The sequence below is a fragment of the Daphnia pulicaria genome, chromosome 1 (genome assembly GCF_021234035.1).
Source record: "Daphnia pulicaria isolate SC F1-1A chromosome 1, SC_F0-13Bv2, whole genome shotgun sequence".
In the NCBI taxonomy this organism is placed as follows: Eukaryota; Metazoa; Arthropoda; class Branchiopoda; order Diplostraca; family Daphniidae; genus Daphnia; species Daphnia pulicaria.
Window position 1 is genome coordinate 16,043,741 of NC_060913.1, and position 22,236 is coordinate 16,065,976.

Genomic DNA, 22,236 nt, shown 5'->3' on the forward strand with positions numbered 1-22,236 from the left:
AAACAAAATAACGTTTAACTCGGTAACATTGGAATCAGATGTTGACATAAATTGTCCCCAGATGCAAGACAATTGCAATTTGGATGATAAGAAATTTTTTTTTATTACGTTCACTTTGTTGGAAGAAGAATTCGTCCAAGTAATTGAGTTGTCTTTTTTGAAACCTTGGCAATAGGCATCAGTAGTGAACAATTTTCCGTTAACCGCAAATCTTTCACTAAAGAAAGCATTGTGATAACCAAATAACAAACAAAACTTCCGTTCAATCACAATAATTGTTTCAGGGACCATAACTTTTTTTTACCAATAGTGGAAGTTCGTACCCTGTTAAAAATACTGCTGCAGGGTACAGAAAAACTAATAGGGCTATCCAGTTTTTCATAACATTTACGGACATTTGGTTCAGACAACGGAATGAAGTGTCGTGAATAATTACGTAATTTGCTGATCATAAGAAATTTCTGAATATCTGCTTCGCTATGGAGTTTGATCCATGAAAAAGTCGCTTGATGAGACCACCAACGTCTTCATATAGGAAGGCAGAGGATGCCCATGGAGCACCCCAGTTTTCAGCTCCCTCAACAACATGTAGTAGTATATGTACGTTGTAACTTACACGTTCTACGCCTTAAAGTTTGGGTATCAAAGCTACAAATTTATAAATCATCAAGTGAGCAGTTTCAATTTGCGATACAGAAACGGTCTTCTGCAATAAGAGTCTCATTGCAGCTACAAACAACATCCAGTGTTTGTAATATGCGGGGGGGGGGTATTTTTTTCAAGACGACAGGAGAATAGAAAAGATGGAAATTGCGAAATTTACTAGCCTTCCAATCTCCAAGATATATAAGTGTCCATGCTTCGGAAATCACGCAAAATTTCATTACGCAATTTTAAATTTGCTAACTCATCATCGATTAGGGAGAATTTAGGTATATAATGAAATATTCCTGGTCTTTCCAACCATAGTTTTATGAAATTGCAAAACAACCCATAATTACGCACAGTGCATTATGTCAGGAATCAAACCAGTGATAGCGTTTAATAATGGAATAAAAAAAAAAGTATGGTTGGCTTCTTGATGCCTTGCACTGGTCTACGTATTCTTGTTGCTTCAACCACTTACTGGAATGATGTTTCATGCGTTCTTTTATCAGGCAAGGGAAGTGACAAAGGAAAACCCCTTACCAATCCAGATCCCTTTTCAAAAGTTTATCCGTTGTCCAAACAGTATCCGCATCCGTAAACCGCATTGAATTGCATGGCGTTTGATACCATTGCCCTAGCAGGTGCATCAGCTACGAAAAGGGGGAAAATTACTTTTGAGAAACGCTTAGTGCCCTTTAGTGTCCAATTTAGTCCATTATTGAAAAATTTTAGACTTCTCGTAAAAATGGAACGAAATATGTCTTAACCTATGTTTTCTTTGGTCCGCACCAAAAGCTACTTAACAACGTCTAGATTTATCGTTAAAATCTAATTCATTAATGGTACAGAATATGGGCCGATTTTCTAATCTAGAGGATTTGAATGGAAGGATCCCGTCTGGGGCCACTGCCATGGAGAAATTATCCCCAGAAAAAGGAAATTTACGAATTTCGTGTGATTTGTACATGTCACCTGTGTAGATCTCCCCCTTTAAGGTCCCATCTTGAAATAGGGATTTTTGTTTATTTGAGCAAATTTTGTCCCAAACTTGCGTCGTTTTCAAGGATCGTTTTAATTGATCACCAATGGAGCTCAAGAAAAAGAAAAATTTGGATTTCAAGAGTAATTCTTCCTCAAACTCTGTTTGGCAGAGTTCGCAAAAAAGTACGGTACTGGGTTCCCCAAGATATGATTGGCAATTAGGACAATAAAAGTGCGTCTCGACTATCATGTCTGAAAATAATATTTTTTCGAAGAAATTTTCGTTGTCGTTTTGGGCACGCAGATCCAGACAAAAATATTTAGGAGTTGTAAAATGTCCCCTAAGCAACCCTTGGAAAGTCGGTGTTTAACTAATAAGGCAAATATAAGAGATAAAACTGCCCCTTTAGTTACGTCTTTTGAACTCGGGTCAATAATTGCTTTATCGCCAGCATCTCGATCGAAATCGCCTTCTTCGTCGGAACCACTTGCGTACTCTGGTGGGGAATGGTCAGCTCTATTGGACAAATGGTCATCATCATCATCATTATCATCACTCAATACTCAGTTATTGCTCCTGGTGATGATCGTCGTTGTCAAAAATTTTATCACTAGCTACGTCTCCATCAATAATGTATTCCCTGTTGACTGGTTTGTACAATAGTAAACGAAAAAATACAAAAATAAGTAAAAGAACAAATAATTGCACGGTACCACGCGTTTTCGCATTAAATCACACAATCAATTGTAAGAAATAAGTAAAAATGTTAACTGTGCGCTATATTGCGCAATGAATTGTAAGATAAAAGTGATATGTCAACTGTGCGATAAACTGGGGCTGATTGTATGCTGGAAAATTGAAAAATTGATTACCATAGTTTGTGTTAGGATGACGATGAATAGACTCATTTTGAGCAAGCATCTGCCCAACAACCGTACGCATATTAACAAGTCCCATGTTTAGTCGCATATGGTATGGTATGTGGTTCTTGCTATGGCAGCTGGTTCACAGTTCAGTCTTTTCAGCCAAGACAAACAATTGGCTTGCTTTCAAAGAACTGAGACCTTAACCATACAGTGTTGACACTTTGTATTCAGCCGCTCTAACGCAAAACAAAACCAAAGAAAGACGATCGAGGCCCCTTCGGCGCTACCGCCCCCTCGATACTTCAGACCATTTCGGCCAAAATAATATAAATTCTTCTTCTTGAAAAAATGGGCATCCGCGACCGGCCGATTAATTGTTGCGGGAACCGTGGTGACCACGTCCTCTGAAAAGAAAGAACAAGAAAAATAATTTAGTCCGGAGTGGGAGGGTGGGAAACCTTAACTATGGTTAAGGTCTCACTTTTTGAAAGCAATTTCAATTGCTCTTCGGTCGCGTAGCGACCGAGAGCAATTTTCCAATTGTTTGTCTTGGCTGAAAAGACTGAACTGTGAACCAGCTGCTAAACGATCTATATATTAATGGTCGTATTAAAATTGAAGAAAAACCATAACCAAAAAAAACGTGCTTAATAAATGCATTTTTTTAAATCAATTCCGTTAGTCGTCAAAAAGCAGTCATGGCAGATAAAAGTCAGTTTGTTTCCGATCTTGACTTGCAAAATATATCAAGTAAATTGCAAAGAAAAATGAAGAGAAGATTGAATTAATTGAGCGAGTTAGTGCACGACTGACGAAATATCTAAAGAAAATAGAGAACTTCGAGTAAATATTGATCATACAAAAATTTTTGTAGTTGACCCGTCGATCAACGACATTGAATAAGAAGATGGCGAAGTTGTTGCTTTCGAAGAAGAAAATTTGTTAATTTTGGTGATTGCAACATCTAAGAGGTTGTAGGATGGATAAAGTAATATTGCATCTGTCCCTTGGTCACATGTTTGCAGTGGAACCAAATGGAAGTCGGGGATGTGGTGGTGTAGTGGATTAGAGCGTCAACACTTTGGAAAAAAGGCAATGAGGCTCTGGTTTCGAAACCCAGCTGAACCCGTCAAAAACCTGTAGCAGTCGCGCCGACGGAAGGCAGCACGCATAACACAGGGATCCTTGATTGCTTTCAAGGATATGACGTTAAACATACGGTGATGTGTTCAATCACATCTTCCAAATTGGAAACGAAACAGCGTCATTAGATCGGGATTCAGTTCCATGCGATAGTGCGCTATATAAATTGAGACATACATACATACAAGTCTATTTCAGTATGTTACAAAAAATAATAAAGATAAACCGACTTTTAATTTTAATTTATTTAGATTTAATCAGGATTAAGTTTATGATGATAGAAGAAATTGGAATTTTATTAAATCAATTTCTTGCGTTTATTCAACTGGCTGATCAAGACGACAATAACTTTATAGAACAAATAGTGAGAAGAAGACGAAGAGATATTCTCAGTCGAATTTTAGAACGCCATCGTGTAGTTTTGATGCGTTTTGAATAAAATAGGTCGGTATATTACTCGGCATATGTCGGAACTTGGTTTGAAACTTATCCCGAACGACATTTCAAACGAGACTTTCGATTTACTAAACCTACTTTTCGGGTAAGAAAACAAATCGTTTCAAAGCCAGAATTCTCTTACTGATTAAACATAGCTATTTTGATAAAGAATAAGGCTATTGTTGCGCATTATATAGAAAAACATTGTGTTTTCAGGTACTTGTTGAGTTGGTGAGCCCCTTCATACTAGGAGATTATGTATATAACGGCCTTCCTGTCACAGACAAATTAATGATAATGGTCTGGTGCCTTGCGAATCGAGAAGCATATCGTGTTGTATCAAGACGTTTTGCCATTAATCAAGAAACTGTACACTACGTAGTGATGAAGACGATGAAAGTTATCTTTAATATGGCGAACCGATTCATAAGATGGCCAAGGTTAGAAGACTACCAAGAACTATCAAGAAATTTTGAAATTGTCAATACTCTCGGTTAGTTAAATGTCTAGTCAAAATTTTCTCATATATTATAAATATTTTTATTGTATAGGGGCACTTGATGCTTCGGAATTTGAAATCCGCCAACCCTTAAATCAGCTGCCTTCATACACCAGCAGAAAGTGTAAAACGACAATAAAGCTACAGATAGTATCAACGCGTGATTTAGAAATCATTGATGCAGCAGTGGAATTTCCCGGAAGTTTGGGAGATGGTAGAATTCTGAGAAACAGTCCTCTTTCCGAAGCATTGGGTGTCAGGCTTGGCCAAACAGATTACCATATCCTCGCTGATACAGCCTATCCTCTACGTGAACATATTCTTGTACCGTTTAGAAATAATAGAGATCTAGAAGACCACGATTTAGCATACAACCGTGCCGTAAAAAGTGACCGTCAGGTTGTGGAGAGGGCATTTGGTTTACTCAATATGAAGTGGCGACGGCTTAAATTTTTAGACATATTCAAAATGAAGTACGCTCATCGAATGGTCTTGGTTTGTTGTTGTTTTCATAATTTCGGTTTACGTCGTGATGGGTGGATAGACGATGCCCCACAAGTTGACGATGGTGATGAAGTCGATCCAGACTATGAGTTCGATGAAGAACGGGAGACGGAAGCTGGTGTCGAAAAACAACGACGCATCGCTGAGGAGTTCATCTTTTAGAGTGTCTAAAATAAACTTGATTTTCAACACAATTGTTAACCAAAATTTTCGTTTGTATTTCTTTCTTGAAGAGAGGATTGTGTTTAATGGGATCACAGGGCAAAAGGCATTTGAAAATGAAAACTTAAATTACAGTCGAATTCTAATTGTTAAATAAAACCACAACAAAAACTGAGATTCAAACGTTGCTGACTTGAACTAAGAATTGCTTATTTTTTTGTTGAAAGGACGAAACATTTTCTCACAGGGCAGTCTAGTCGATTTCTTCAATCTGAAACATGAGGTTCAAGCAACATCGTTAGAAAAATTATAAATTGTTTAAAATTAAATAGATTATTAAATGGAACTTACAGCTTTGGCCACTTTATTATCTTCATTGACTCTTCTGTATTTGGCCAAGAAAGCCTCTGAAACCTTTTCAATAGCTTTAGCTGCAGAAATAATAGCGTTAGATTTAGCAGAACTCTTTTCGTTGCTTGCTTTTATCTCAGCTAGAAACTCTTTGTCCATTGCAGCACTATCCATTTCTAACTCTATAAGACGAGAAATTGATTCTGAATTCGTGATTTTTCCTTTTTGTCTTCTCGAGCGAGTTTCTTGGCTATTTTCCGATGACGGACGGCGGTTAGGTGAAGGAGTTAAATCCCTAGATCTCTTTTTCGAGGTTGCGGCTCCAACTCCATGGACATGTTCAAGAGTTGACGAATCTTCCAGCCCTAAGACTTGGTTCATTCGCAAAAAAAGGCCACTGGACGCGTTTTTCTTTGTTGGCTTCAGGAATTTGGTCATTGATTTCATTGAACTTTTTCTTCAGGGAGGCAAATTTCCCGCTGCACCGATCTGCAGTTGTATGAATTCCACGCTTCATCAACTCAACAGTAATCTGCAATAAAATTAATTGAGTGTCACTTTTACGAAATACTATGAGCTTAACTTACATGAAGATATATGCATTTAACTTATATAACAATTGATAGTGGCATTATGAAATTGAAATGATTAAATAACTTTCGAAAGCTTATACCTCTTGCCACAATGTTGACGCACGCTCGTTTTTTTTGTTAAATCGTGGCTGGAATTGTGAATACACGTCCAATAAAGCTTCAACTTCTGCGAATGTCCAGCGTTGAACGCCAGCGTTGATGGACTGTGGCTTGGTAGACTGTGATAAACCTATAACGAAACAAATCAATTAATAAAATCATTCAGCATGAAGTCTAAACAGAAAAATATAGTTGAATATACCATCTTTCGTGTGTTCAACAGTTTGCTTCTGTGCGATCGGTATTAGTTGACTGGCCACAACTGGTTTTGAAACCGACAATATTGCTGAATGAGAAGCAGAGACATCACAAGATGCTGATGGAGCTGATGGAATGGAGCTGGATGAAAGTGCTGTGGTCCTACCTCCTGCACCTGCTAACATTAGAATTTTTATTACTAAAAAATACATTGGCAAAATAAATAAAACAATCAATTCAATTAGTAAATTACCAGTCTCATATTTTAAAAATGCAGGATCTCTGGCTTCTATTTTACTTCTCAAAATTTTTGGAAAATTTTGCATAAATGTTGGCTCTGCATACAAAATTCCAAAATAAATTGAAAGAATTAAGACAAATTAGATTCACACAATTTTTACCTGTTTGAATTCTATGTTGCACATCCTTATTTATTGGGATAAGAAATTTCCTCCCAGTCAATTGACATTCAAAAAATACGCAGTTTGGAGATTTTTCTAACGCCTTGACGTTCGCCATTTTCGGCTGCTAAACGAGTGTGACGAAAAGAAATTTTTATTCGATTTGTTGGCTACAGCACTGCCTAATCAAAAACTATACTTCGCATCAATTCTTTCTCGTCAAAAAAGAAAGAGAGAAAAAGGTCCGCCGTTTATTGCTAGAAAACTCTCTTCTGTATTGGCTAAGAAACCTTGTCACGTGACATTTGGCAACGTTGATTGGGCGGTTTTCAAGTCGTTCACTTAACGAACCCCTGGTCTCTACGGTGGAACCCGACCAGACCCTTCGGATTGGCTCTCTCATCATACAGTGTTGCCAAAATGCGCCTTAATTGTCCTTCCAGACTTCAGATTTCAAATCAATAGGGATAGACTATTTTCTAAGGATATTAAAAGGCATTAATACTCCAGGGCAAAGGGGGAAGCCTAATTACGTTATCAGCAGTCGAAAAATTAAAATCGATGCCAAGCCAAGCAATCCCATTATTTTTCAAAACCTTTCGGCAAAAAGTCTTTTTTTAACCCATATCTAAAATTTGTCATATTTTTTAGTAAAGAGTGGTTTGAGGTTGCCATCTTAGATAGTTTTTACTATAAGAAAAGTGTACTAATGGAAAGACAAAGGGAGAGTGAAAAAAAGAGAAACCGACCCCTTTTTTCCCTACTCTATTCTTCCCTTCCTTGACTTTCCTTCCATTCGTACCCTTTTTTAAGGACAATGCCAAAGCTTTTGGGTTGTGGTTGCACCAAACTGGGAATTAAAAACTATCCAAGATGGCAACCTCGAACCACTCTATGTCTGTCTTTTTTCTCCCCCTGCCCCTAACATTTAAAATCTCGGTATTTGGAAAAACCGGCAACTACGGGAGGGGGGAACAAAGAGAAAATAATTGAGAAATGAAAACTTTACATTTTCACATCGTCGTTTCGTCACATCGTTTTCACAAGTCTAAGATTTCCCAGTCCAAAAATCATTTTCGTCCGACGAAAACTTGATTTTTGGCGAATTTTCAAAAAGCCGTTTTCCCATAAGCTTCTCTCAGCTGTGCGGAAACTTCAGTTAGTTACTGTAAGAAAATCAAAATTAACATGTAGTTTCAAATTGGATGTTTTTTTGTCAGATTGACTGTACTACTAGACCTATTTTGTATTTTCGTCACTTGATCTTCATTCTTCCACAATTTTTCCAGGCGGCAGGCGCTCACTTCAACAGGATCGCCACCTATTGGGCTAAATCAATACTAAAGCCATCTATGGGTAAGAAAAAGCAACTTTCATTGAAAAAAAAACGATCTGTCTCCATCCCTTAAAAAAAATAATCTGAAAATGAAAACAATAAAGAGACAAACGTCCGATCGAGATCCAAACATTCCATCTTCTAGCCTTTTTTTATTAATTTTATTATTATTTTAATAGTTTAAGTTTCAGTGCGTCAGCAGAGCTAATGCGTCCTATATAAACTCTGCCGACCGGCATCATATCTATTAAATGGTCGGGAGCGGACGCTCGAGACTTGATATATTCCGGCACGGATCAACTTGATTGCCGCCAAACACGGAATGTGCAGCTAAGTGTTGCTTCTGTTATTTTCCTTGGCTGCCAGCTCTCACTCTCTCATTGTCTCTCCCCCCCCCCCTCGTTATAACGCAAGAGTAATGAATCATAATCAATCTTGGTGGTCGGCCTCTCTCTCCCGAACTGCGTGGAATTGTCAGAAATTACCTACGCTATATCTAAAATGAATCGTATATGTAGACTACTACTATATACATACTATGCAGACTAAAGACTCTAATACATATGAGACTATTTCCCATATAAACATTGCGGCTCTTTTTCCCCTCTCTCCTTCCAATCACGAAAAGTGCCAGAAAACGAGAAATGGAGAGAGAGGGGAAAAGAGAAAGAAAAACGATCCCGTGCGGTCATATAAGATACTGGCTATATAGAGCGACTCCCTTTTCGTGCACAGCCGAGCCAAACCACCAAGGTATAGAGAGCAGTCATATTCTTCGGTCCACAGGGTACAAAAAGGGGAGAGAGAAAAAAAGGTCACGGCGTAACCCATAAAAAGGATGCCCATTATAGATCGGTTTTCACGGCGTGGAAAGGAAAAATGCGCAAGGAAAAAAAAAGGCGTGTGTGTTTTTTCTACGTTTTAGAATAGAACGGGTGAGAGTGTCTACATATGCATCAGAGCGGCCTTTTATGGGTGTATCTTCTTCGTCATCGTCGTAACGCTGTTGATCGGCTGTACATATGTCACTTGAATGATGGCGGCTTCTTCATGAATTCTTGATTGAACCGCCAGGTCAGCAGTATGCAACAGGCCAACGACGAGATGGAGGAGGACGGCATCGACGAGGAGTATCACCTTTCCTACCCCATGCTAGACGAATTGAGAGCAGTAGCTGCATCGGATACCGATTATGTCGAGCCCATGGAGGTGATATCAACGGGGTTCCGGACACCTTGCAATCAGACAGCCCTGGGCGTTCGTCAAAATTTGTCTGTCCGCGAAGAACTATCGGTAGACGATGGCCTTGTCCTCTTCGGCCGCCGCATCATCATTCCACGGCCGGCCCACCGGAAGTTAATCCAAAAGCTCCACGTGGCCCATCAGGGAATCTTACGAATGAAGCGCCGGGCGCGTCAAACCGTCTTTTAGCCGGGCATGTCCCACGACATAACCTTATGGGTGGAAAGCTACCAGGCATGTCAGGAGCGACTCCCGCATCTACAGAAGGAGCCTCTAATGTGCGGCCCCCTGCCAACACGGGTATTCGAAGATGTTTCAGCCGACCTTTTTCAGGTGGGCTTGCTACACGTTCTCGTCTACGCGGACCACCTGTCCCGAAGACCCATCGTTCACCAATGGCGCCACAACCCGTCCGCGCGAGAAGTTACACAGGCCATCATTGAAAATTTCGTCGACCTGGGCATTCCCGTGCGGCTGCGGTCCGACAACGGCCCACAGTTCGAAGCCCACAGTTTTCAGACCAAATTAAGCCAATGGGGCGTAGCATGGTGCAGCTCTACGCCACATTACCCCCAAAGACGTTTGAATCTCAGGACTGGTGTTTTGAATATTATTTCGTGAAACGCCATGGGCTGTTCCAAATTTATAACATAAAAACGTAAAAATTAATTCTACTGGAAATTCTCAATTGAATAAACAGGTTTAAGAATTATCACATTTTGAGTTTGGGAGGAACAGTGGGTTAAGTGGTAGCTTGAGAACCAAATCTCCATTCTTGGTCTTTTGTTCGATCCTCAAGGCTGTCATTATAAAAAAAATAATATTTACTCTTTTTCGTCCTATTTTCATTTTAAACCAAGATTTATGAGATAAACGAAAAACGTTAAGACTCGAATATCATTTCCAATAAAAACAATTGTGGGCTAGTTTTGGAAATTAGGTACGGCGAGAAAAAGAGGCCATTATCTAATTCAAATGTTGACATGAAATTCAAAATGTTTTGCAAAAATGACTGAATACCTATTCGCTTTAAAAATATTATTTTGTGAAAAGAAGAAAACAAAACAAACAAATAGAAGTACAAATTTTCTTGGCCAGACTTGATCCAACTTCCCTGAAAAATTTTGGTTTATAATCCTTAAACTAAGCAACAAAACTCATAAATGTTACACATCAATCGATTTGCCTTGAAAATCTAAGTCGATTGTTGTACAGACATTGGGAAATAACGAAAAAATTTTTTTTCGAAATTTGTTGTCCATATACGCGTCTACTGTTCCAAAATATAGAGTTTTGTTCCATTTCCTGGTAACGAAATATTTCAAAAAATACTAAAAATATAGAGAAAACATTTTTTTACTTTTGCAAAACTTTGTATTCCTTATCTTTTGGCATAATTATTTATAGGGTTAGTCCACTTTTACTCTAGATTTTCCATACAGCGTGATTTTTTCTTACAGTCAGCACAGGACCCAAATTTCCCGTCCATTAGGAAAATTTTAGATTTCAATTAACAATTTCTCGTTGAATCCTAGGTATTTATAACAATATGCCCTTTTGCTCAATTATAAAAAAAATAATTTAAAAAAATTGGAGTGTTAATTTTCTTAGACCTGGCCAAACTCTATCCAACTTCCCTAATAATTTTTGGTAAATTATGATTAAACTACGCAATAAAACCCATAAATGTTCCACGTCAATCGAAAAGCTTCCAAAATTGAGTTAGTAGAAGTTGGAGGCCCAAAAGAACCCGATATTCGTGATTCTCGTCAAATTTTGGTTTAATTTCATTTGTTGGTTGAAAATTATGAAAGTGTAAGTCCTTAAAGGATTGTAGCCTTCAGAAAAGTATTGATAATGTTAGGTGGGGACTATGGCTTGGATAGGATCTGGCTTAGCCCAGTCCCGTCGTGAAGAAAACCTGTAACAAATTTATTTTGTGGTAGCCAAAACGGGGACCTAAGTTATAGTGTGGATTAAATTACATTATTTGTAGTACAAACAATCTCAATTACACCTTAATTTCTTCAACATAAATGTCTTTAAAGCGAACTTCTCTAGTATATCCTGCACGGTTTGCTAGTAATAAATAGTGGCACAAGTTCTTCTTATGCAAAAAATATTGTGCGTTCAATTTGATCATATGGTCCACTTACATCAACACTTACTTCACATTTAATTGAATTAGTTCAAGCATAAAAGTAATTTAAAATTAAAAGTAGGACTAGAAAAAGATTTACAAGAAAAATAGGACACTTTGTATTCAGCAGCAACAAAAGCAAACTTAAAAACTTCCACTCTAGCTTATTAAAGAAGGGTTGGGTTTCTCGCAACTAAGGTATATGGGCAACGTTTTTGGCACATTCAATATCCATATACTTGCCTATTCCACTTGGACAACCAGTAGTCTGATTTGCACACAGATATTAAAATATGAAAACTAAAAAGAAAGTTATTACGTTTTCTCAAGTCGAGTTCCATAGAAAAATGTTGCATCCTTTCTGCGTAAAGTATACTAGCATTTTCGGAAAGCATTGTTATGAAAAAAGTTGCAAATAGAGAAATGGATAACTTGCAATGCAAAATTTTATGAACAAGGGGTGGGAACAGACTCCAGCGTAGGTAACCAAGTAATTGCGTAAAGAGACAGGCCACGGTGTGGATCAGGGAGTTGATGTGTGTGATGAGACCGATGGAAGCCAATTGTATGTTTTGTCGAAATTAAACAATTCTCTAGACTTAGAAGTTTTTACATATGCCCCGTCGTGTTCCAAGGAAGAGGGAGAGAATTAAGCAATGTGGTTTCTAATTCTTCGTTGTTTGGGCCACAACACCTTGAAATTTAGCATACAGGGATTGAGAGAATGATATGTATATTTATCTTTCAGTTTCGCTAGGTCTAAACTTACTTTATTCCGCGGAAAAATGTAAACCTATGGAATATGAAATAGGTTCATTATTCATGCAATACTTGTGGGATGTCCTTCAGCGTCATCACATGAAACTCAATATGTTAACTATGATGACACAGATCACAACTTTCTTGGTTATAAGCTTGTCCTGATTGTATTTAGTGGAACATAATTCCAAGCCGTCTTTTTTCTATTTTTAATATCTTCCTACAAAAGGTAATAATTCCCAAATTGAAGCGCCGAAACGGGTGGGCACCAGTAAAAATCTAGGTCGGGCTTAAAATTGTTGAGCATATAATTACAATGTGTTCCTAGATCTCGAAATAAAGCAATCTCTACAAATCTGAGTGATCGAATAATGTACTCAGATAGCTCTGCGTGCTTGCAGTTCTGTGATTTATTTCATTTTATTTTGTTATCATGGCTTCACGGAAAAGAAGAAGTGTAGACCGACAGCCGGATGATGCCAAGAAAGCCCGAATAACTTCGAATCTATAGGATCAGTCCCCCACCCCTGAATAGTTGAAGAGCCAGGGAAAAAGACGACTGTATTTTGTATTGCATTCTTACATACTTTTTATGTATTTCCAATGATCTTTATTTTCAATTCTAGAAGTCAAAGTGTACAAATTCCATGAAAGATTGTGTCATATCTAATGGTACAAATTAAAACTATAGTCAGCACAGATTTACTCGGAGGCCAAGCTGCACCGCGAAAGAATGGCATAGGATGAGTAAGCTACTTCGTGAAAAGGATAAGCTACTTCGTGAAAAGGATGAGCTTCTAGATGTCAAAGTGTGTTGATTGTGACAAAGAAGTTCTTATATCTAAAGAAGAAAATTATCTTCAACACTTAAAGGTATGTGGACGGCCTCGGCCACCAAGCTGCATCAAGGAAGAATGGAACAGGATGATGGAGTAACTTCATGAAAAGGATGACACAATTCGTAAATTACAGATCCAAATTTCAGGTAATTTAAAAAAAAAATAATAAATGTGTATATATCTAAAGAAAAGACATGTAACACGGCCTTATTTCATTTCAATCTATAACTTAAAGAAGCTCAACATCAACGTACTATCCCCAATGAGTCATCATCTCCAACGATTGCTGCTACCTCAAATCCTGATAAAGGTAGGGGGATTTTACTAGTTGACACACATTTTTTATTTTCACTTCCTCTTTTCGATTTACCTTACTCAACTTTTTGAGAATTTTTGAATCTCAAGACTGCGTATTGCCTGATATTGACATTCCCAAAGCATTTTTCGAAAATGGGGGAAAAACGAGCTAATATTGAACAAAACCAGAAAACAGATTTAGGAGTGGATAACAAAACTGAAAAAGATGGATCGGCCCCTATGACCATTTCATTATTTACATCTCGTCCCACGCGCAAAACAACACATCTCCGACTTCTGACTCCTGGGAAATGAATTTTGATTATTGGCAACAATAGTTTTGATTTTTAGTTCTCTGATTCTCATCTGTCTTCAGATATTTCTGGTAAGTTAATTCTGAGTCTGTGTGCAAGTTTTATAAATCTTGCAAAAATTTTGCATTGAGAGGTGAAGTTTTTTTTAAGATCGCGCCAAACCAATTCATATCGTTTCTTTTCCTTATTTCCTTGTTATCTAATTTTTGGCTCGATTGAAATTGACAAATGGCCGTAATATCAATTTTCGACTTCCGGCCACCTTGACTCTGATGTGCGTCCATTGTGTTGATTGTTTCCTATTCGGGGGGAGGAAAAGATAAATAATGTCAACCACGAACGCTGAACTTGTAACGTGAACCATTTCTTCTTTCACTTTCTTCTTTTCGCAGATGAAGGTGAATGCCAGTCGGCCGAGGATGAAGGCATCCAACAGGATTCGGGTGAAGCCAAAGATTCTGCAGCGGCGGTGGCAGCAGCTTTGACTTTGTATGTATTATCTGTGGTCATTCTTACTTTGTTCGTTTACGTGTGAAGATCCCACGTTCTAAACGAATGCGCAAAAGTGTAAATTATGCTGAGTCGGACTCTAGTTCACTCACGGAGCCTAGTTCACAAGTGTACGATACGTCACGACGTCGCTCACGTCGTGCACGCAATCAACTCCCCTTCTCCCCTCCCTCGCCTTCTGTGGTCGAAATCGCTTCCGAAAGGGCTACTAGCCGCAGCAGTATGCCTCCTTTGGAACCAATTTGGCCACCGACACTCCTCCCCGCCGAAGAAGAAAACTTCCGTGCTCCGTCTCCCTACGATTTCGGCTATCAGCAAGAGTTGGAAGCTTCCTATCTAGGGGCTCTACTAACAAGTAAGTGGTTTCTAAACACTTTTCTAAGTTTTCATAATTATTAATGTTCATTAAATTTTTCATTTATTCTTATTGTACATATTTTTTTAAAATTTTGTAGGCCAAACTACTTTTGAACGGATTGCTGCTTATCGCGCATTCCGTACACAGATAGATGCATTACTTAATACTCTGTCGCCTGATGACGAGTATTCAGTTATACCCCCGGTTCGTTATTAACATTTTTTTAAAATTGTCCTGGTTATTGTCATATGTCATCAATTATCTTTGTATCTCAACAAAGGAAGTATTATTGAAAATAAAATCCGATTTTTCCCTTATTCATTCTCATGTTTTTTTTAAATTAATTAACTGAGCAAAAGGCTGTTTACTACGCCCTTATTCTCACTTTAATTTCATTTTATTTGGAAGTAAAAAGAAAAGCTGTGTAAGCTGCTAGAATATCAAGATTGAGGAAATGAAAGGAAATACAATGTGGTCTCAAAGATTTCAAAGGTTTGTAAAAGATACATGTCTGGATACATGTGTGGGAGCAACACATGCAGAAGCAAACTTCAAAACTTAAACTCTAGTTTTTGGAATAGGAATCAGCCTAGTCCTTCTGTTGACGTAACTTGCGACATTATACAAGTAAGTATTAAAATAATTTGGATTAAAATATTTTATAAATATTTGTTAATCTTTTTGTTTTCCCAGGAGGAGCAGCTGGGAGAACTGAGACGCTTGAAAGAAGAAATTAATAATTAGCGGGTACATATAGAGCAATCTCACCAATTGCTGGAAAAAAATTTTGAGGAAGCACGTCGAATACTCAAAGAAGAAATAAACCCCCGCAACACATGCAGAAGCAAACTTCAAAACTTCCACTCTAGTTTTTGGAATAGAAATCAGCCTAGTCCTTCTGTTGACGTAACTTGCGACATTATACAAGTAAGTATTAAAATAATTTGGGTTAAAATATTTTATAAATATTTGTTAATCTTTTGTGTTTTCCCAGGAGAAGCAGCTGGGAGAACTGAGACGCTTGAAAGAAGAAATTAATAATGAGCGGGTACATATAGAGCAATCTCAGCAATTGTTTGAAAAAAATTTTGAGGAAGCACGTCGAATACTCAAAGAAGAAATAAACCCCCGCAACACATGCAGAAGCAAACTTCAAAACTTCCACTCTAGTTTTTGGAATAAGAATCAGCCTAGTCCTTCTGTTGACGTCACTTGCGAACAGCAGGGGACGCAAAAAAAGTGATGTTCGCTTAAGTGGAAGCTGTAACCGTTGCCAGCGGTGAAGAAGTTGCACAACACCGCTTCCTGCGCTGCTGCAGCTGTGCACTCCGCCCCTGCTAAAATTTTACAGAAACCTATTTTATATTTCTTTCAAATCTATCGCTGGCAATGTTTTCGCCCAAAAGGACGAGCAAGAAGGCAGCAAGAGGGGAAAATAGTGACGGAGGACTTCTTAGTTCTTAAACTTCTAAGTCTGGGCATTGATTCAAGCCATTGCTTGGATTTAAACCACTTTGTGGATGGACATAAGTGTATAAAGGGATATGTACCAAAGTTGCAACGTTTTTTACGTCCAAGTGTGGAAAAATGTTACTTGCGTGGATTGAACTAATAGTGTGGAGATAAGTAACTACGTGAATATATAAACCATGTGAACAGAATTCACAGCGAGAACTTAAGTTAGTCAGTTGGCAACATCCATTGCGTGGATTTAGACCGAGATATATTTGTGAGGAGCGTTGGTTTACTACATGAGATTATGAGAGACCAAAGTAGATTGAGACCTGAAGGGGCGTGAGCCTCTCTGTACTGTTAGGAATATCTAATAGGTTAGGGGAGGATTGGTTGCTGCGTTGCCAGATGAAGTTATCTGGTCTCTACGGTGGAACCCGACCCGACCCTTCGGTTCGATTGGCTCTCTCATCATACAGTGTTGCCAAAATGCGCCTTATTTTTCAAAACCCTTTGGAAATTTTTTTATTTTAACCTATATTAAAGAATTGTTATTTTAAAAAATCAATTTAGAAATATGACCGCGGTAAGGTTTTGTCCATTTGGCGTGGAATGTCCCATTATAAAAATATGTTTTCACTTTTTTGTAGGAAAACGAAGTCACAGAGGAAAGAGTTATCGTAAAAGCCGACTCCAATTTGTATTTCCCAGGAGTTGAAAAGTTTCGCCGAGCGCTCAATGAAGCCAGCGAGGTGGATGCTGAAGGGCGAAGTCCTTGCTTGATGGTTGATCTCTCCAACTTCATGGAAATCGACTACAGCGCACTAAAAGTATATAAGAAACTACAGCATTTATAGAAAATCAACATGTGTAGCAATTAACCGACAGTAATAATCGTATTTGTTGGTGCGACTTCACAGATGTTTGTATCCGTGGCGTCTGAGTGTCACAAAAAATGTGTGCTTCATTTCGTAAATGCTACTCCCAAGGTTGCCCAATCGATTTCTTCTACCCTACCATCAGCAGATATAGCATTTTTGCCCAAGGTAATGTCAAGTTGGTTTAACGAACAGCTTTATAGAAATCCATATACATCCTATTATTGGAACCCTTTTCATTCTGCCAAAGGTGGATAAGGATGACGTAACAAACGAAATTCAGATGGAAGAAATTGCCGCTTAAGCTAGTTGGGTATTTAAAAAACAGCTGATAATTTTTTGCAAAACAACGTGGATAACTTATTGATCAAATATAAGTACATGTTTCTCAGTCTATAAACAGTTCTATAGTGGAAGATAACACCCCTCTGGATGGAGATACAAGAGTGCCGGAGAAATCATAATTCTTAAAGAGGAAAAACCCTGGAGAAATACGCGAGTTCTTATAAACGCAATTATAAATAAAAACTGTGTTGAGAGAAATTGTTTCTTTTATTCACTTTATGTATTGAAGTTCATTGATTGATGACATGATTGATCTACATATCGGTTAGTAATTGCATTCGTTAGTTATATTACACTGTAGCCAAATGTGCTTATAAGGATGAATTACACATTTGTATTTCTTTGTGTTTCTATTTCTCCTCGAGTTTCTCGGGTGAAAAAATCGGGACCAGGTTATTTTGGGCTTTTACTGGCTTCCATCTTTCAAGAGGCACGAAGGAGGAAATTAGGAGGCGCTGCCCCCCTATGAGGCCATGAAGAAAAAGTGTGCCGATGCTGATTCTGCCTCGGGTAGACAATTTAGGTCTTTTTCGGCCACTAGATGGAGAATGGTAGCTCGTATAGTTAAAAACCTGCGTTGTGAAATTGCTGGAAGCCCAATTTTCCTTGGGCATTGTTGTTACTTGGCAACGTTGCCCCTTCTCTCCTAGAGTGTGAGAAGTGCAGATGTTTTTCATTTCTTGCCGACAAAAGTAACGGAAATCGAATGTCAATAAGACCCCGTTTATCTTAACTGCACTTAATAAAATAGAGTAATCAGAAATAACTTCAGAAGAAAAGATATCATACATATTTCGTAAAATCTTAATATTTTATTTACATTTTGGGTCTAATCATAGTATGGGTTCATAGCATGGGTCGCGGTTAACGACTGTGTAAAAAAAGATAAAAAAGTTGCTCCATAAATGATTGGCTCAAAAAGATAAGGGGACAGCCGAGAGAGAAAGTTCTGGCCAGAGAGATTACCTGGAAAAGGATGAAGGGAGAAGAGTTTAGGGAGGTATGGGTAGAGAGGTAGGGGGCGATTAGTCATAGTAGACTTCCGGGGTAGATTCAGATGTTGCAGAAACGAAAACGCCAACACACACAAACACACTAATACACACAAACTGAAGTAAGAAAAGACTATAGATAAAACAAGGGACTACAAATTTCAAAATTTTTCACATGATCTCAATGATTTCACACGATCACTTAAGGAAGGAACAACTTCATTACTGAAATGGATGGAATCCGGCATTGAGGACAAGGGAACTGAGGTGTTAATTTACTTAATTGCAGGGTGCATCCATGGCAGAGGGTGTTCCCGCATGGTACTACAACCCGATTTATTTGGTTTAAAAGACAAATGGGACACCTTTGGAAAGGAGCAGGAGCGGGAGCAGGAGCAGGAGCGGGAGCGGGAGCGGGAGCAGGAGCAGGAGCAGGAGCAGGTTGTTCTTCATTTTGTAATACAACTGCAGCTGGAATTTGTATTACACGATTGTTCCTTGGCCTTATAATGTTCCCATTTTGGATCCTCTGCATCCGTCGTTGTAGAGCTCCTTTGTATTCGATGTTCACTTCTGGTCGCCTAAAGATCAGAAGGAAAAAAAATACATTTTCTTTTTTTCTTTCCACAATATGAAATCTTTCATCCATTTTTTCTTTTTTGATAGAACAGGCACAATATTCGCAATATTTTGAACAGTAGCAAGAGGTTTCCTCGAATCATTCCGGGGTCGGTTCCCATTTTTGTTTTAACGATCTCTAGCATGCCATGTCGCCCTGGCTTCCGCCGTTCAATATCGGCTCTGAAGCGTATTCGATCATTCAAAATAGTGTCAATAAAATATCCATAAATACACTTTGACTTATGTCCCCTCTGTGGCTTATGTCCACGCAATAATAGTTTTTATTCACACTCCTGTCTCTTTTCCACCCTGAAGCCCTTACCCACGTCAAGCTTTGTGCCTTTATGGCCATTCCTGCCGTGAATTATTTCCACGTCATACCTCCTATTCCCACAATCTACCTTGAGGCCTCTAGAATAAGTTATTATACAGTGATTTGTAGTGATAGAGACCGGTTTGTTTGCTACTTTAAATCAGCTTTTGATCACGTCTATTAGACTCATGGAACAATTAAAGATTCAGAACATGGAGATCTGTATCTCTCACCACAGGAAAGGATAAAAGGAAAGATTTTAAAGTGTTCCTTTATGTAATAAAAGTATTAAAATCTTTTTGTAGAATGCTGATTTTACAGAAATTTCACAAGCTAGCTAAAGACGCTCGTAATCAATTTCGATTCCTCGTTGACAGTCTGCATAATCTCTTGTCGTTCGGGGGATACATATCCGGTAACAATCCTTTGAACACGTCCTTTGATATAGAGGTAAATATATGCAAACTAGTAGTATAACTAATAAATCACGATTCACAATTTAAGGTTTTTTTGTTTTTGTTTTATTAATAAGTCGCCCGCTCGCCAGTTCATTCACCGGGTAATCGTACACCGGTGCGGATATTTTCTGAACAGTCCACTTCACGACGAGAATGCATTTTAGAACTAGATGCTATGGTAGAAGCGGATCATGATTGGAAGCAGACGCAGTTTCTCCACGTTTTCCAACAACAACTTCTTACTGGCTACAAATTGACTAACAACATCGCAACTCCGTCTAACGTTCCAGCTGCAGATACAGCAGTTTGACAATTTTGTACTTTTTAAACATAGTTTTTGTTCCATTTCTTTCATGAAGAAAGAAGTAGGGAAGTTTGTTTGAATTGCGGCTCTGATGGACGTTTAGAGAGGAAGGGGCGTTGTTGCCGGACGAATTGCCCAACTGGACAGAGCCGGACGCTGTGTGGAACTCGACGTCGACTGGCTGCCGAAGCGACGGCGACGATAAAAAGGGCGGTTTGTTTGAATTGCGGCTCTGATGGACATTTAGAGAGGAAGGGGCGTTGTTGCCGGACGAATTACCCAACTAGACAGAGCCGGACGCTGCGTGGAACCTGACGTCGACTGGCTGCTGAAGCGACGACCACGGCATCGAGAAAAAGAGCGGCTTCAAATCCTGTTTATTGGTCGACAATTGACTATCAGGTCTCATCGAGACAAGGATCGGCATCCCATCTTCGCCAGTGAACCAGGCTTCAACCGACAGTGCGGGAACGAGTCCAAGAGTGTTGGGATAAAAATCTTCCAGGAAGCCTTTCGATGTCCTCGGTACAATCGCCGAGATGACTTCGCACTTGTTGGAATCGGTGATTCGGTAGAAGCGGGTAATTTCATTTTTGTTCACGTCCACCGTCCACCGTCTCTCGTTGTCCATCGAAGTGTTTCCACTGCGAGATACAATACTGGCAGAAAGTGTGCATGCAGTTCAATATTGTGGTAGCCTACTCAAGCAAAAAATACAATTCATGTAAATCAACTAGAAACACATTGAGAGTAAAATTATTATTGCTTACACAATTTAAGGTTTTTTTGTTTTTGTTTTATTAATAAGTCGCCCGCTCGCCAGTTCATTTTGGGTAATCGTACACCGGTGCGGATAGTTTCTGAACAGTCCACTTTACGACGAGAATGCATTTTAGAACTAGATGCTATGGTAGAAGCGGATCATGATTGGAAGCAGACGCAGTTTCTCCACGTTTTCCAACAACAACTTCTTACTGGCTACAAATTGACTAACAACATTGCAACTCCGTCTAACGTTCCAGCTGCAGATACCGCAGTTTGAAAAATTTGTACTTTTTAAACATAGTTTTTGTTCCATTTCTTTCATGAAGAAAGAAGTAGGGAAGTTTGTTTGAATTGCGGCTCTGATGGACGTTTAGAGAGGAAGGGGCGTTGTTGCCGGACGAATTGCCCAACTGGCCAGAGCCGGATGCTGTGTGGAACTCGACGTCGACTGGCTGCCGAAGCGACGGCGACGATAAAAAGGGCGGTTTGTTTGAATTGCGGCTCTGATGGACGTTTAGAGAGGAAGGGGCGTTGTTGCCGGACGAATTGCCCAACTGGACAGAGCCGGACGCTGCGTGGAACGTGACGTCGACTGGCTGCTGAAGCGACGACCACGGCATCGAGAAAAAGAGCGGCTTCAAATCCTGTTTATTGGTCGACAATTGACTATCAGGTCTCATCTAACACAAGGATCGGCATCCCATCTTCGCCAGTGAACCAGGCTTCAGCCGACAGTGCGGGAACGAGTCCAAGAGTGTTGGGGTACAAATCTTCCAGGAAGCCTTTCGATGTCCTCGGTACAATCGCCGAGATGACATCGCACTTGTTGGAATCGGTGATTCGGTAGAAGCGGGTAATTTCATTTTTGTTCACGTTCACACCGCGTTTGGGAATCATACCGATAGTGCGGTGCGTATCGGGTGTGATACCGGCTTGTTTGGAATCATGAATGTCGAAGGAATCAATTCCTGTTCGAAATACAGAAGCCTAGTTGAGCACATATCTCACTCTTATCCTTGTCTATTTCCAACGACATGTGAAGATTTTAGGCCTAGACCCAATCTTCGCCGCCGTTAAGCGGGATTGTCAGCACATAGAGCCTTGACTCGTGTTATACTGTGCCACTGAATTTAAGAATTTATAACCGTAGGTGCTTACTGACAAACGAAAACCCTACTGAGCTTTTTTCTACTGCTCGTATCCTAGACGTGGTTTCGTTTAGCACCATCATCCGCAGCAAATCATCTTTACTCTCTTTGATGTTCGATATAGTATATGTGAGTGCCGTTATCGACAGTGTGGGTCCCCGTATGACGGAATTGATAGTTGTTACTTGTCTATCTGTGTCTTGGAGTTGTTCGCTGAACTCTGTCTCAATGGTGTATCGTATGTTTTTAGTTTAGTTTTTTATGTTTCTTAGCATTTTAAA

At 39.1% G+C, this 22,236-nt stretch overlaps 2 long non-coding RNA genes across 2 annotated transcripts; one reads left to right on the plus strand and one right to left on the minus strand.

Moving 5' to 3' along the window:
- Positions 1-3,545: 3,545 nt before the first annotated feature.
- On the minus strand, positions 3,546-21,586 carry LOC124321185. The gene is made up of 3 exons (XR_006914179.1): positions 21,574-21,586; positions 12,071-12,073; positions 3,546-3,828 (listed from the first exon to the last, which is right to left on the minus strand). It is a non-coding gene; the product is annotated as an uncharacterized LOC124321185 (long non-coding RNA).
- On the plus strand, positions 17,123-17,325 carry LOC124321187. The gene is made up of 2 exons (XR_006914180.1): positions 17,123-17,177; positions 17,260-17,325. It is a non-coding gene; the product is annotated as an uncharacterized LOC124321187 (long non-coding RNA).
- Positions 21,587-22,236: the final 650 nt, after the last annotated feature.